Source organism: Symphalangus syndactylus, chromosome 9, assembly GCF_028878055.3.
Source record: "Symphalangus syndactylus isolate Jambi chromosome 9, NHGRI_mSymSyn1-v2.1_pri, whole genome shotgun sequence".
In the NCBI taxonomy this organism is placed as follows: Eukaryota; Metazoa; Chordata; class Mammalia; order Primates; family Hylobatidae; genus Symphalangus; species Symphalangus syndactylus.
The window spans coordinates 8,022,363-8,036,700 of record NC_072431.2 but is presented as its reverse complement, the minus strand read 5'-3'; the positions used below and the strand labels follow the sequence as shown (position 1 = coordinate 8,036,700).

The window sequence follows — 14,338 nt, the reverse complement described above, 5'->3', positions numbered from 1 at the left end:
GAAAGGAAGAAGGAAAGAGAAGCATGCAAGGATGAATGGTGCCAGGAAGACAGAGAATGTGTGAATACACTGAGGGAACACAATAAACTAGGATCAATGATTCCATCAGGTCCAGGTAAAGCTTTAGGTATTGCTAGGAGCCTCAATCATATCTGGACAATTTTCAATTAAGTCTGCTGGGCTCATGGAGGCTTGGTGGTAGTGGAGTTCTGCTGTGAAAACAAATGGCACCATGCTTTATGATTGGCCCAAGCAAGATTGCACAGTGACAGAGAAAGACAAGTAGAAGCTCAGGAGGCAGAAGGCTTTGTGAACCAGGGTAGTTTTCAGAAACCCTGAGGGAAGAAGACTTTCGACGGTGTGTTAAAATGACACACCTAGTTTTGATTCAAGAGATTTGGGCTTAGACCAAGAGTCTTCAAATGTTTTAAATCATTAAGAGATTAGGATATATAACCAGAGTTAAAACCTGCAATATGGTTTCAGAGATATGAGAAGGAAACTTCTCCAAAAATACTTCCTGAGGATACACTCTAATTGCAACAGGGCAGATAAATGTCTTTGGGGCCTTTAAGCAAGGTAAGAAAGGTGGTGAGATCTGACAGATGTCAATAAGAAAAATTAAGAGTTGGCACAGAATATTTAGAAAAGTACAAAGATGAAAAATTCAAACAGAATTAGAAATGAGCACATACACAGTGAACATTTTGAAAGGACTATACAATCTTAATTGAAAGGCTTGCTAATTAACTTTTTATGCATACTAAGACTGGAGTCATTGTACCCTGTTTTATCCAGCAGTTACAGTCAATATTACCAATATTACCATTCTTGTCTTAGAACAACACTACATGTTTAACTTACAAGAGAAGATATATGGTAGACAAAGCTGAATGGAAATGGACTTACCATGGAGAGAAAATTAAGCAGCAACAATTTAGTAAATGATTTTATTATAAGGTTATGCAGAAAATGTGTAATTTATGCAGATGTCTTTCAAGTAAAATAAAACACAAATTCGATGGGAAAGGAAATCCTGAAATAGAAGTGAAAAACTAAAATCTTCTCTGTCAAAAGTTTAATGCACTTACTGAAAAAGTATATAATAATCAGTTACTTCATTTTAGGTATATTTTGCATTATCTTCTAAGCTAGAGTACAGAAACTATATTCATGGGTTTTTAAAAATACATTATCTCATTCCTCTAATTCCCATTGGGTGTGACACCTTCTTCATACCTAGTATTATTCTATTAACAGTAGAACTTCAAAAAGGTGTGCTCACTGAATGAATTAGCTTGATGACAACAGTTTACAACAGTTCAGACTCATAGTGAACTTGTTATTCACTATGTTGTTAATAAAACATGTTATTTGCTAAATGACATGCTAAAAAGGAAAATGAGCTAGTTTTCTATTTCTAATGTTGAGTTCTTCTACTACCAACATTATATATTCTAAAACAATTTTATTATGTACCAATTGTGGGTACACAGTTACAAGACTTAATTTCTAATTCCTATTTTTGCCAACAACATGCTATGAAGATTTGAACAACCTGGTTAAATTGGAGTGGCCTAAGTCAAAAACGTAGAAAAGAGGGCTTCTATTGATTGCTTTCTCTCAGCCCCTTCATCATTCACACATATACTAGCAAATTTTTTTCAAATGACATATGATACATAGACACATAACATACATATATAGGTTGTTTCTGTATGTGTATATATGTGTTTGTGTGTGTATATATATGTGCATATGTGTGTGTATATATGTGCATATGTATGCATACGTATGTAGCCACATTCTCCCTGTCAGAAAAGTATCTCCCTCTCACCTAGACTTGCTAAGTCAACTCTTTCTTGACAACTTCAACACTTCTTTGATCATGATGGTCTTTAGTGACTATTTATTCCCCTCAGCTTCTGTACTATTTCTTCCTTGTGCTTATGATCTTATGTCTATTCTTACTTCGCAAAGAGTCTATAATTTATTATTGGGTAGATAATATGCTTTATACATTTTAATATCTCCAAGCCTAATGGGTATTCAGAAAATGTTTATTGGTATATTATTAAAATTATTCAGAACTGTTCTTAGAAAAAGAAAGTAAATATATGTTTAATAGGTCTATTTTTCCTTCCATACTACAAAACACACTCAAAAATCTTCATTCTAGATGATTTCTGCTTAATGTAAAATATCCTTTCAATAGAAAAAAAGTTCATAATTAAAGAATCTAAAACTTTTGCAGATTAAGGATGTTTCATCCAATTTTTTCATTTAGAAAGGAAAAAACAAGCTTAGACCTAGAAAAGTTAAGTAAGTCTCTTTGTTAAATTCACAATTTTGCAAGTCTGAGAGCTAACACAAGAAAAAAATGGAACCACGATCTTCTAATCTTAGCTTAGCATTTCAGCTACTACAACAATTATCTTAACTCTGCTATGCTGGATTCTACTCTCTCTGATGATATAACCATGCTGGTTCTGTTTACCACTGTGTTCCCAGCACTGAGTCACACAAAATCTGCGACACAGAAGTCATTTGATAATGGTTTGTTGAATGAATACTGAATGCTTCACTATATATACTGTATACCATATGAAGTAGAATTTTACTCCCACAAAGGGCACTATTCAAAAGCATTGTTTTGCAGATCACAGTCTCACATTGAAAATACTGCTGTTCATAGAAAAAAGAAAGAACATAGTTAATTTCTAGCTCTGGGTTTTCCAACCAAAACATACTGACCCCTCACAGAACTGCCATTAAGATTATTAGTCACTTGCTGTCTTTTTAATAATATACATATGGACAAATGCCATCATGTCTTTGCCTGAATGCTTGCTTTGAGGAAATTTATAAGAACACAATGTGTAAGCAGTAAGTTATTGTTATCATTGAGAATGAGTCGTCACAGACTTTAAAACATACAGAGAGGCCAGGCCTGGTGGCTCATGCCTGTAATCCCAGCACTTTGGGAGGCTAAGGCAGCACAATCTCTTGAGTCCAGGAGTTTGAGATTAGCCTGGTTAACAGAGTGAGACCTCGCTCGTCTGTACAGAAAGAAAAAAAAAAAAATAGCCTGGCATGTTGGCACCTGCCTGTAGTCCCAGCTACTCAAGAGGCTGGGGTGGGAAGACTGCTTGAGCCCAGGAGTTAAAGGTTGCAGTAAGTTAGGATCACTCCACTGCACTCCGGCTCTGTCTCAAAAATAAACATAAAATAAAATAAGTATATAGGTAGGGCTGGGTGCGGTGGCTTCAGACCTGTAAGCCCAGCACTTTAGGACGCAGAGGCAGGAGGAATGCTTGAGGCCAGGAGTTCAAGACCAAACTGGGCAACATGGCAAGACTCAGTCTCTACAAAAAACTAGTAAATTAGCCAGCCACGGCAGTGGGCACCTGGAGTCCTAGCTACTCAGGAGGCTGAGGTGAGAGGATCACTTGAGCCCAGAAGTTCGAGGATGCAGTGAGCTATTATTGCACCACTGTACTCCAGCCTGGGCAACAGAGTGAGACCTTGTCCTAAAAACTGGAGAGGTGATAGATAGATAGATAGATGACGGACAGACTATTTCTTAGAATTCAGAGATAATGAAAGTCCACAAGTCTAAAGGATGAAGATAAAAATTCAAATGCACATTTTAAAAGAGGTAACATCAAACAGTTTGATTTTATCTCCAGTGCCCTTGAGTAATTAAGCAACACGTGTTTCTCATACCCTAAGTTTGTCACTGAGTTGTTCATTTGGACATAGGTACAGTAAACAGTGGCATAAGGTGACCTCTACTCTGTAGGAGTTTACAAGACCTTTGGGAGAACAAAATGTATAGCTATGAATATGGGGGTCAAGAAGCATAAGAGAGGATGGGGAGCAGGGAGGTGAGGTCGAAGGATGTTGCTTTAGGAGGATGAGGAATTAAATTTCAACAGAACAGGAGAAAAAATAAGCAGAGCGGCTTGGATTTGTATTAATCAAAAACATAGAAAGAATGTAAATTTTTAGCGGCAAGTACTGTGATAAGCATTAAATTTAAGGAAGATTGATATGGCAATAATCTGCAGAATAAATTTAAGCAGAGAACTATTATTGAGGGAGAGGTCTGCTGGGAGGCCTTTCGCAGGAAGCAGGTGTGAAGTGATGAGAGACTGGAATAAGATAGTAGAAGTGGGATTAAAAAATGGAATTTGTTCCCCTTTATTTTAGCTCATTCTGAAAACTGGAAAATATTTCTAAAAGCTTTTTTTCACACGTTCCCTTCTACATTTAGAATACAGCGCTTAGGGATGGACACCCGAAAACGCTTGAAACAAACCCTTTCATTTAGTTCATTCACAGCCATCTGGATGTCTTGATTGCATATCTGCCTCAGCGCTACCTCGTGAAACAGGGATTTCTACTCTTTCTAAGCCTGGTGACAAACTCAAGAGATCATGAATAAAAACACTGCAGTGCCCTCTGGGAGGGCGCAGAAATTTTCACTTCACTTTCAATTTAAGAGATTGAAAGTAGACTGCTTTTCAGATACTTCAGTATTTCATGGATCAATCACACCAGTATGTTTCAGAAGCTAAGACATATTAAATTTTTCCCTCTATCAAGAGAGAACAGAGCTAAGTTTTTGAAAATATCAAGTATCGAAGCAAGGTCAGATGTACTCTCTGACACTCTTCTCAAGAATCATTTCCTTCAATTGTCAAAGGGAAAAAATAAACTCTTGTCTTAAAGTTGGAGGTAGAAATCATTTTAATTTTAAAGAGCTTCTTATTTTGTATGAATCTCGTGGCTTTTTTACTCTGAGAATCCTTCCACCTTCTCCTGTAATACCAATCAACAATGGATACTTCAAAGTACTTGACCTGACTCACGGTATAGACCAAACAGCAAAAGCAAAGGTACACAGGTTTTCTTGAAACAGTTATAAATTTAAATTTGATAGTATAGTGTATTCTGAATACATTCAGAGAAAGTATGGCCTCAAGTGCTAAATAATTAAGTAAGCAATAATTTACCTTTCCAACTTTTACTTTATCTCCTGTGTGACTCAGAATTTGCTGGACTTTAAAATACGTGGGGAAAAAACACATTAAACATCCTCCTTTTTTATATTCAAACCATTTTATTAGCTCACTTTACTCGTACAAATTATATTCCTTCTCCAAACTTTTTTTTTTTTTTTTTTTTTAATGAAATGTCTGTGCAATACAGAGTTGATGGTAGCAGACTTTGCCCTCAGGGAGAAAGCCAGATTCAGAGGGCTCCATGAACTGCCTGCAAATCACAACGCTGGATGCCAATGTCCATTCTCTGGCTGACTCAGCAGGAGCACCTGCCTGCCACTTAACCTTTGGCTAGGGAATCCCACTCAGACAATGGACTGTGTTCTTAAGAGCTTTTATTCAGTTTAACCATAGATTTATCTCTTTTAAATGACCACATTTATAAATAATTTTTAGATGAAAGAGAATCTTTACGAAATTTAGATATGAACATTTTAAAAGATCTCTTGGTAACAATAAGAGCAAAAGTATAAACACAGTCGCACATTCGAATAGCCTTCTATCTTCATGAAAAACACTACAAGCTTTCATTACAAATGTATTCCTGAGAATACGTTTGCTCAGGAATGGATAGTTTTTATAAGAGTAACAACCTAGAAATTAAACGCACACTGATATAATGATTATATCCATTTTTTTAAATTCCTTAACATATTGAGAGCTTTCCAATGAATGTCACGCATCACTTTTCCCTTAGTACTTCTGATATGTAAAGATTTTTTAGACTTACTCATCTAATTTTTAACCAAAATACTTTTATGCCTATTTTTCACATCTCCAACTAATTATAAGGTTCTACAGGGCAAAAGCCTTGTATTTTTACCTCTCACCAGTAGTTGGAGTAGAGTGGTTTTCATATTGTAGGTCGTCAGTTAACATTGCAAACTGACAGACTAATTGAAATGGCCTTCCCACCCCTCCAACTCAGAAGGCTTATAGAATGCCTGAGATTTTCAGAATCAGGTTGAATGAGGGACCTAAAGGCAGTAGCAACAGGTGCAGAGAAACTGAGGGAAAGCTGCCAGGTGCCATTCTGATTGTGTATTTGTGAGATTCCGGAAGACTCCAGTAGGTGCTCTGTGAATGCATCTTAAGAGGGTGCATTTGACCAGTATTGAGTGGATAATTATTGAGATAGGACTAAACTGATTTAAAAGTAATTCTTCCCTAATGTCCTCTGAACACGAATCAGTAAACAGGTACGTAATAGGATTTTTGACAAAGCTCTTTTATTAGGAACTGATACTATTTAGAAATTAGATTGGTTGTATGTCCCACTCATAAATAACACTGATAAGCAAGTACTCTTCATCGGTATAATTCAGAAAATTGCAAAATCCTGTCTCAAATTTTATTAATAGGGCAATTTGCATGACAGCAACTCATCTTAATAAGCATTGTAATTGCCACATCAAACATTATTAAGACCTTCCAAACCCAAGGCTGATGTTTTGGGAGGATGGGTGGTGAGTGAGAAAATTTTGCTTAATAGGATTTAGAAAAAGGATTGTTTTCTTTCCAGGGTTTGTCATGTTTCCAGAATTCCCATTAGTCATTATTCTAGCCCTTTTCCTAAACTTTTCTGTCCAAAAATCATGTTGATGGTTCCAATAAAAATAAACTCATTACCAAATGAGTTTATTTTTTGCTGTTTGGTTTATAATTCTTTCTAACACAGGTAAATTGTACTTGTAAAATAAACTGACAATATGTTATATTAATGTCCCAGGTGAAAATGTAATAAATCTATCAGACAAGGACCAAAAATATCACTGCTTGTTCTGAACATAATGAAATGCAGCAATCTACCTAAGTGACGTGAAAGTAGGGGATATGCTTCAGAAATAAGCATGCTTACAACATGTTTAATGGATATTGGAAAAGATTTGTCTCATGTGTGAAGTGTCTGCACACATAAAAACTTATTAAGCTAATGCCTCTCAGTCTAATTTCTTTTTGAATTAAAAATAAGTTTTAATCAAACCCTAACCTTTAACATTATATGACCTCTATTACCCTATGAACCACACAGTCATGGCTAAGTGAAAAAATTAGATGAACACACTCTTAGAAAATTGTTTAAATGTCCTCAAGAATCTTAAGGCAACAAATATATTTGGGAATAAGCACATCAAAATTCTATGAAACCATTTTTTTTTTCCTACCTAGGATATACTCTTTCTTCCTCCAAAGATAGATTTTAGGGTTCTCAATAAGTGGCCATTGCTTCTTAGGACAAATGAAGCAGTATCGGTATTAGAATGCTGACCCTCATCAGTAGTTCTGCAGCTATAAAATTACAATTGCAGGGGCTGGGCACAAGTGGCTCATGCCTGTAATCCCAACACTTTGGGAGGCTGAGGCTAGAGGACTGCTTGAGGCCAGGCATTTGAGACCAGCTTGAGCAACATAGCAAGACCCCACTATGCATGCCTGTAGTCCTAGCTACTCAGGAGCCTGAGGCAGGAGGATCCCTTGAGCCCAGGAGTCCAAGGTTACAGTGAGCTATGATTGCACTGCTGCACTGAAGCCTAGGTGACAGAGCAAACCCTGTCACTAAAAAAAAAAAAAAATTAAAAAATTAAGAAAGTTACAATTTATTTTGCATCTTACATAAACGGTAGATCATCATTCATATGGTAAAAACATGGGCAGTAAAAGTTCAACGTAATTATGACATAATTAACTGTCTATCTTTCAATTTAAGCTCTCATTTCTCCTCCAAACCCACCATCTTAACCACTAGTCCCTACACTGTGGGATTATTCTCCCTTATTTTGTGCCTTTAATCAAATTTCTCACCCATTAAAACATATCTTTGGCCTTCCTCACGACTCTGTTAAGAATGGGGAGGGGTCTGATATTTTCCCTACTTGCTGGCTAATACATTAGGCTGCCATAGTTTCATGGATGCTAACTGAAAACACAGGACTCCTGGGTCTGAGTGAAAAGACCTCATTACTGAAGCCTCAAAAGTATGTGCTTCCTGTTTTCATAGGTTTTCCCACACTGATTTTCATAGTGACAATGTGTTGGGCAGCACAGGTGAATGCCATGCACACCACTGGTTTCTGACACAGTTAAGAGACCCTGAGCTCAGGAAGCTCCCCATCTTATAAAGGTCCTGCAAGAAAGCCTGATTAATTTTTGCCCCTGAGGTAAATATTATCTTTACTATCCTGGTCAGGAAACAAATCTGCCTTCTTCCCTAAAGGCAGACACTATCTCTATTGTCCAAGGCTGTTTGTTACACACTCTTGAAAAAAGGAGTTCCGAACACAAGCTATCAAAAAACATGTAGAACTACCAGGGAGAATTCTTTCAAAACCTATCCTTAAAATTGCAATGTAAATCCTACTTCTTTCATAAGAGGCCACAATAACCTTTTACTTCCAGCACTATATTTTCAGGGTCATTAGCATATCAGTCACTGTTGTGTGGCATAATTTATGTTATTAACTTTATTACTTAACATTTGTAAACCATTTATATGAATTAAATTGTCACTTTGTCTTCTTAAGTGGTTTAAACTCATTGAAGGTACAAATTATTAAGTTCCTTTTTAGCCCCACAAAATTCAGTGGAGCTATATTTTGAATAGCCACTCAACGAATGACACAAAAGTCAGTTATTTTTAAAAATATTTTATTCTAAACAACATGTAAGAAAACTGTAGTGGAAATTAACCTAAAGAGTTTTATTCTAAAAAGTTTAGAAGAAACATTATTTATCAGAATGTCGTACCAACATTCCCTATGCTATTTGCCTATCTTTTATATAGCAGATATGTTTTTAGTCAACTTTATTTGGTTTCAAATATCAAGGAATACCAATTCTTATGAATAAATAAACTGTGAGTATAAATCTAGTTTTAAGTTTTTGAATTAATAATGATCTGCTAAGATTTGGAATGAAATTGGTTTTGACTTCATAGAGCTTAATAACAAGAACCTCCAAGGTAAAAATTTTCAAATCTATACTTTATTAATGTTTTAAAAATCAAACTATGCAAATGCAGTTTTAAAAGCCAAATAATGATACATCAAACAACCTTAGGTATTTCCAATACCCAGAGGCAACGTTTTCTAATGCATCTCAACTATTTATAAATGTTTTTGCCTTCATGTTTGTAAGTGTTCAACTTCTATTTATAGACTTATTTTTCATTTTCACATTCTCTTACTGATTTCTTCTTACAGAAAGGAAGCATTTAACTCTTATACTAACCTCCTCTCATCCACTGTATATTTACAGCATGCTTTTGGTTAAATCAAGTGTTATTATGACTATGCAAGCAATCTTTACAGCTGAACCTTGTAGTATATTTGGATTACATTTCATTTCAAACAGCTTTTTACATTCCCTTAATAACTCACATTTTGTATACTCAATTTTGTATCCATCTATCATTACCATATTATTAAGCTTTCCATGAGAATTTGTCTCTAAAATATCAGGTAAGCATCCATTATTCCAGCTTCAATCTGTCCTGGTTGCTTCTGAAGCTCAATGTATGACAAGCTTCTATTGTGCTGTCCTGCTTCCTTATCATTCTGAGATTAACTTCAATATCTTCCTATACATAGCCTCTTATTTTGGGGATATTTCTCCCTTTTTTGTTTACTTCTTAGTTTTGGAGGAAAATAGATAAAAGTAGTATCCTCAGCAAGGGTGCATTAGCCAAAAAAAATTGAAATCTTATAGGTCTAAAAATGTCTTTCTTCTTGACATTTGAAAAAATAGCCTGGCCATACAGAAGATTCTAGTTGAAATAATTTTCCTTCAGAATTTCAAAAGCTTTACTCAGCTGCCTTCTAGCCCCGGATTTCCATTGGGCAGACCTGTGCCATTTTGATTCTTAATTTTTTATATGTGAGCATTTTGGAAAAAAAAAAAAAAAACTCTTTGGACATTTTAAAGATCTTTGTTTTTTTTCCTAATGTTTTGAAGTTGCATGCTATGTGCATTGAAAATTTTATTTATTCCACTGTGTTAAGGATCCAGTGGTAACCTTATAATTAAGAACACATGTCCAACGATGATAGGAAATTCTTAATTAAAAAAACGTCACTTTCACTGTTTGGAAATCTTATTATTCAAATGTTTGATCTGCTAGATAAATACTCTAATTTTCTTATCTTCTTATGTAGTATCTACTTGATTGTAAAATTTTGTTTTACTGTTTATTTTCCAGCCCTTCTGCTGATTTTTATGTTACCACTTTTAATATTGTAAGAGCTATTTTATATTCTCCGGAAGTCCCTTCTTGGTATTTCCCTTTTTTTCTGAGAATACTATTATTCCGTTTTCATACCGCTATAAAAAACTCCCCAAGACTGTAACCCACGAAAGAAAGAGGTTTGACTCACAATTCAGCATGGCGAGAGTGACTTCGGCAAACTTACAATCACAGCGCAAGGCAAGGAGAAAGCCGGGAACGCTCTCCGCAAGGCTGCCGTCCTGAGCACGAAATCGACACAGCCCCTCTCTCACGAGTAGCAGAAACGTTTTCCACAAAGAAAACTGCCGAGCTGACGGGGCAGCGCCTACGTAACAGTCCCTCATAAAACCATCAGATCTCGTGAAAATTCCCTGACTTTCACGAGAACAACACAAACATAAACCACCTGCAAGCTTCAATTACCTCCACCTGGTCTCTCCCTTGACACGTGGAGATTACGGTGATTATAATTCGAGATGAGATTCGTGTGGGCATGGGGGAAACTATGTTCAGACACTCAGAATACACTCAGAAGCGACTTTCCCCAACAACCACAACAACAACAACAATTGTAATTGGTTAGCTTTTGATCAGAAATATTTGCATAAATAACCAAATCAGATTCAGGAAAGAAATTCAAGTCACTGTGTGGTTGTAAAATCTACCAGCCTATAAATATATTTTATCAATAAATTATATTTCCTAAAACTCTTGGAATGCTTTTACAATTCTTAAATGATAAAATTATAGGTCCTATAAATTGAGGAACATGATTATAATAATTTTTCAAACTGTATTCTTGATTAACATAGTAAAAAAAATGCAGGCCGGGCCCGGTGGCTCATGCCTGTAATCCCAGCACTTTGGGAGGCCAAGGCGGGCGGATCACGAGGTCAGGAGATCGAGACCATCCTGGCTAACACGGTGAAACCCCGTCTCTACTAAAAATACAAAAAATTAGCCGGGCGTGGTGGCGGGCGCCTGTAGTCCCAGCTACTCGGAGAGGCTGAGGCAGGAGAATGGCGGGAACCCGGGAGGTGGAGCTTGCAGTGAGCCGAGATTGCGCCACTGCACTCCAGCCTGGGCGACAGATCGGGACTCCGTCTCAAAAAAAAAAAAAAAAATGCATGTGGCAGTTCCTTTATAAAATCTATATAGCTTAATATTTTCTACTAAGTTAAATTTTAGAAAATTATATGGGAAAAAGTCGCCAATAAAGATACATAAACTTTCTCAAAGTGATCAAAATGTTAGTATAGCTATTACAAAGATTTAAAAATATCGATCTAAAGAAAGTCATCTCGGTTTATATTATTCACCATTGTGTCAAATTCCTTTCCTGAAACTACATTTCCTCATCAAAATAATGACTGGTTAGCACATAATTTTATTTTAGGAAGGTTTTAGCTCTAAAGGTAGAAACTTGTAGAACGTGGGATTTACTGAGAGATACCCATTTTCCTGATTATAAAAACTCTCTAAGACTACTGATGCATTACATTAATATATACATTATGTGTTACTATATCAATAGATTATGTGGCAGATTTTAGAGACAATCTTTTACAAGGGATTCAAGAATAAATTCTAACATTATTAATTATTCTTTTTGTTAAATCCAAGTCATAGTCTGCCTCAGCTTGGCGTTGTAAAAATATTTTTTACTGCTGATTTTGCATGAGTGTATTTTGTTTTTATGCATATCCTGCTTCCAAGTTCTACTGATGTTGATGAAAGTTCCACATGTGAAATCAGTTTAGAAAAAGAAACAGAAACCTAAAATGCAGTGGATGATTTTAAAGGCATGATTCCAAACAGATAAAAACAGTCCTTTTTTTTTTAGCATTTCCTAAAATAGTTAAAGCAAAAGTACCTGAAATAAGTCATTCACTTGCTTATAGTTTATATAAAGGAATATCTATTCAATTAAGCTGTCCAACATTCAATCAAAATTAGAGCACAAATAAATCTTAAGGATTATAATTCAATTTTACACACCAACATTGCCAGATTTAAACTTAACATGAATACACTAGTCATGTCTTCATCAACAATGATAAAGCATGTTTTAAATTATAGAAACTCAGGTAGAGAAAATGTACTTGAACCTAAAAACTCTGGTCTTCAATCAAGGTTCTATTTGGAGCACATGGACTCCTTAGATAGGTCTAGTGTTCTCTATTGTTAAGTGTTCTTATCACTCAAAGCACGTTTGAAAATTTACTACCTGAAGGAATTCATTTATTCAAGCCCTCAAAAATAGGAATAACGACTTTAAATGTATGTCTATATCCTCATAGTAGAAAGATCATTGGCGCTAAAGGTAAGGCATTCTCTGGGAAATTTATATTAGAGAGATGTCATGTTTATTTATAGAGTATAGAACTTAACATCATGTTATTTTCTCAAATGGTATAATTTTAGACAGCTTGTTAATAAAGCCTAGCCACCAAACAAGTACTGAAAATAGTACTTCAACATGGGATGCATCACAGTGATATTTCACTGAAATAACACACAACGAGATGCTGGTCAAGTCGAGGTTGCATGAGAAAACCCCAAAGGAAGTCAAAGAGGAGAAAGGTAACAAAATAAATGTCTTCAGGCATGGTTGAATGGAAGAGGAGTCAAACTTTAGAAGGCTAGCAGGGTTTGGGAAATCTGGAGAGAACAGTGCTATTATTTCCAGTAAGGTGTGCAATATGAATGAGATACTCAGGCACAATCCAGTCTGCACAGCAAGAGACATGAGCGGGTAGAAAGGAGAAGGGATACTGCAGACTAGCAATGAAAAAGTCTTTCTAGTAAAAGGAAAAGAGAAAAATATTTTTTAAGCCTCTAAAAATGTGAATTTCCCCCTTTGTATTTAACGTGTTAACCCACCAATAAGATTTTTAAATTATCAGACCTATTGTTGCAGAAATGCAAGTCAAAAATCCCATATTCAAAACCTTTGGGGTATGTGTTTCAGAAATTTTCAGATTTTAGAAAGGTTATATAGTATATATGCCATCTATTACATGACACACCTAGCTGGATATTTGGCTATATTGTGTAATCAAACACATTTCTTGGGCAAAACGTGATTATTCAAAGTCTAGTAAATAAAGAGTGTAAAGCTTTTTTCTATTTTTCTATTCAAGTCATTTCAGGTCAAATTTTGACACCACACTAGTTAATATCAAGTTTTGCTTATTAAAGTTACAAACAAAACATACCCACTGATTTTCAGAAGTTTTTAGATTTTACAATTGTGTTTAAGGTATTGAAGAGGTGTATTTTAAAATTTCATGACCTAAACTACAATAACTAAAACAGAAGTATGTACTCTAGACTATTAGAAAAAGTATTCAATTCATGTAAATTAAACTTAACCTAATTTAAAATTGTATATGAATAAAAATACTGAAAATATTTAGTCAGGAAAATGGAAGCCAGGGGCTATATTATTTTGGGAAGTATACATGTATGGTCAACCCGTGCACCCATAATAATAAGGAAAGTGTGGTACAGGGGATGAAGGTTTCTAAATTATGCCAAGGGATGAGGAGCAGGGTGCCTCAAGAAATAGAAGATACTATAGAGGATGAAACAAAGATTTCTCGCCCATCCTTTCCAGAAGGAAAGCAGGCATCTGAATGTGGAAAGCAAATTACAAGTGCTGCTTTATCACCCACTTCTCAGTCATCTAAATAACTAAATGAGATTCAGCAGAGCATCTGACAAGTAGACCGTGTATAATTTCAAGCCCCTTGCTAACTATGTAACATCCTATCCTGCACTGAAAGAAAGGAAAGCGGAAAGAAAGGAAGATAGGCAGAAAAACAACATCTTCTCAGTTGTTGCTTATGTCTAAATTACTTTAAGAAAAGAAAAATAATTATCTTACATTAGAGATTTAAAAATTAAAATGCAAATTCTTGTAAAAACATAATGAAGTGATAGAAAAACCTGGGCAAAAGACCAAATTAAATGTAGGCCTTTGCTTTGTTTTGGTGGGGAAATAAGGAGACCAAAAAGATTTAAAATATTATCATCAAGAGCAAAATGT

The 14,338-nt window shown here is 35.4% G+C and overlaps 1 protein-coding gene across 2 annotated transcripts in view; it reads right to left on the bottom strand.

The window, feature by feature from the left end:
• Positions 1–14,338, bottom strand: part of MDGA2 (MAM domain containing glycosylphosphatidylinositol anchor 2) — an 837,606-nt gene that overhangs the window by 357,795 nt on the left and 465,473 nt on the right. The gene's annotated exons all lie outside the window — the stretch shown is intronic.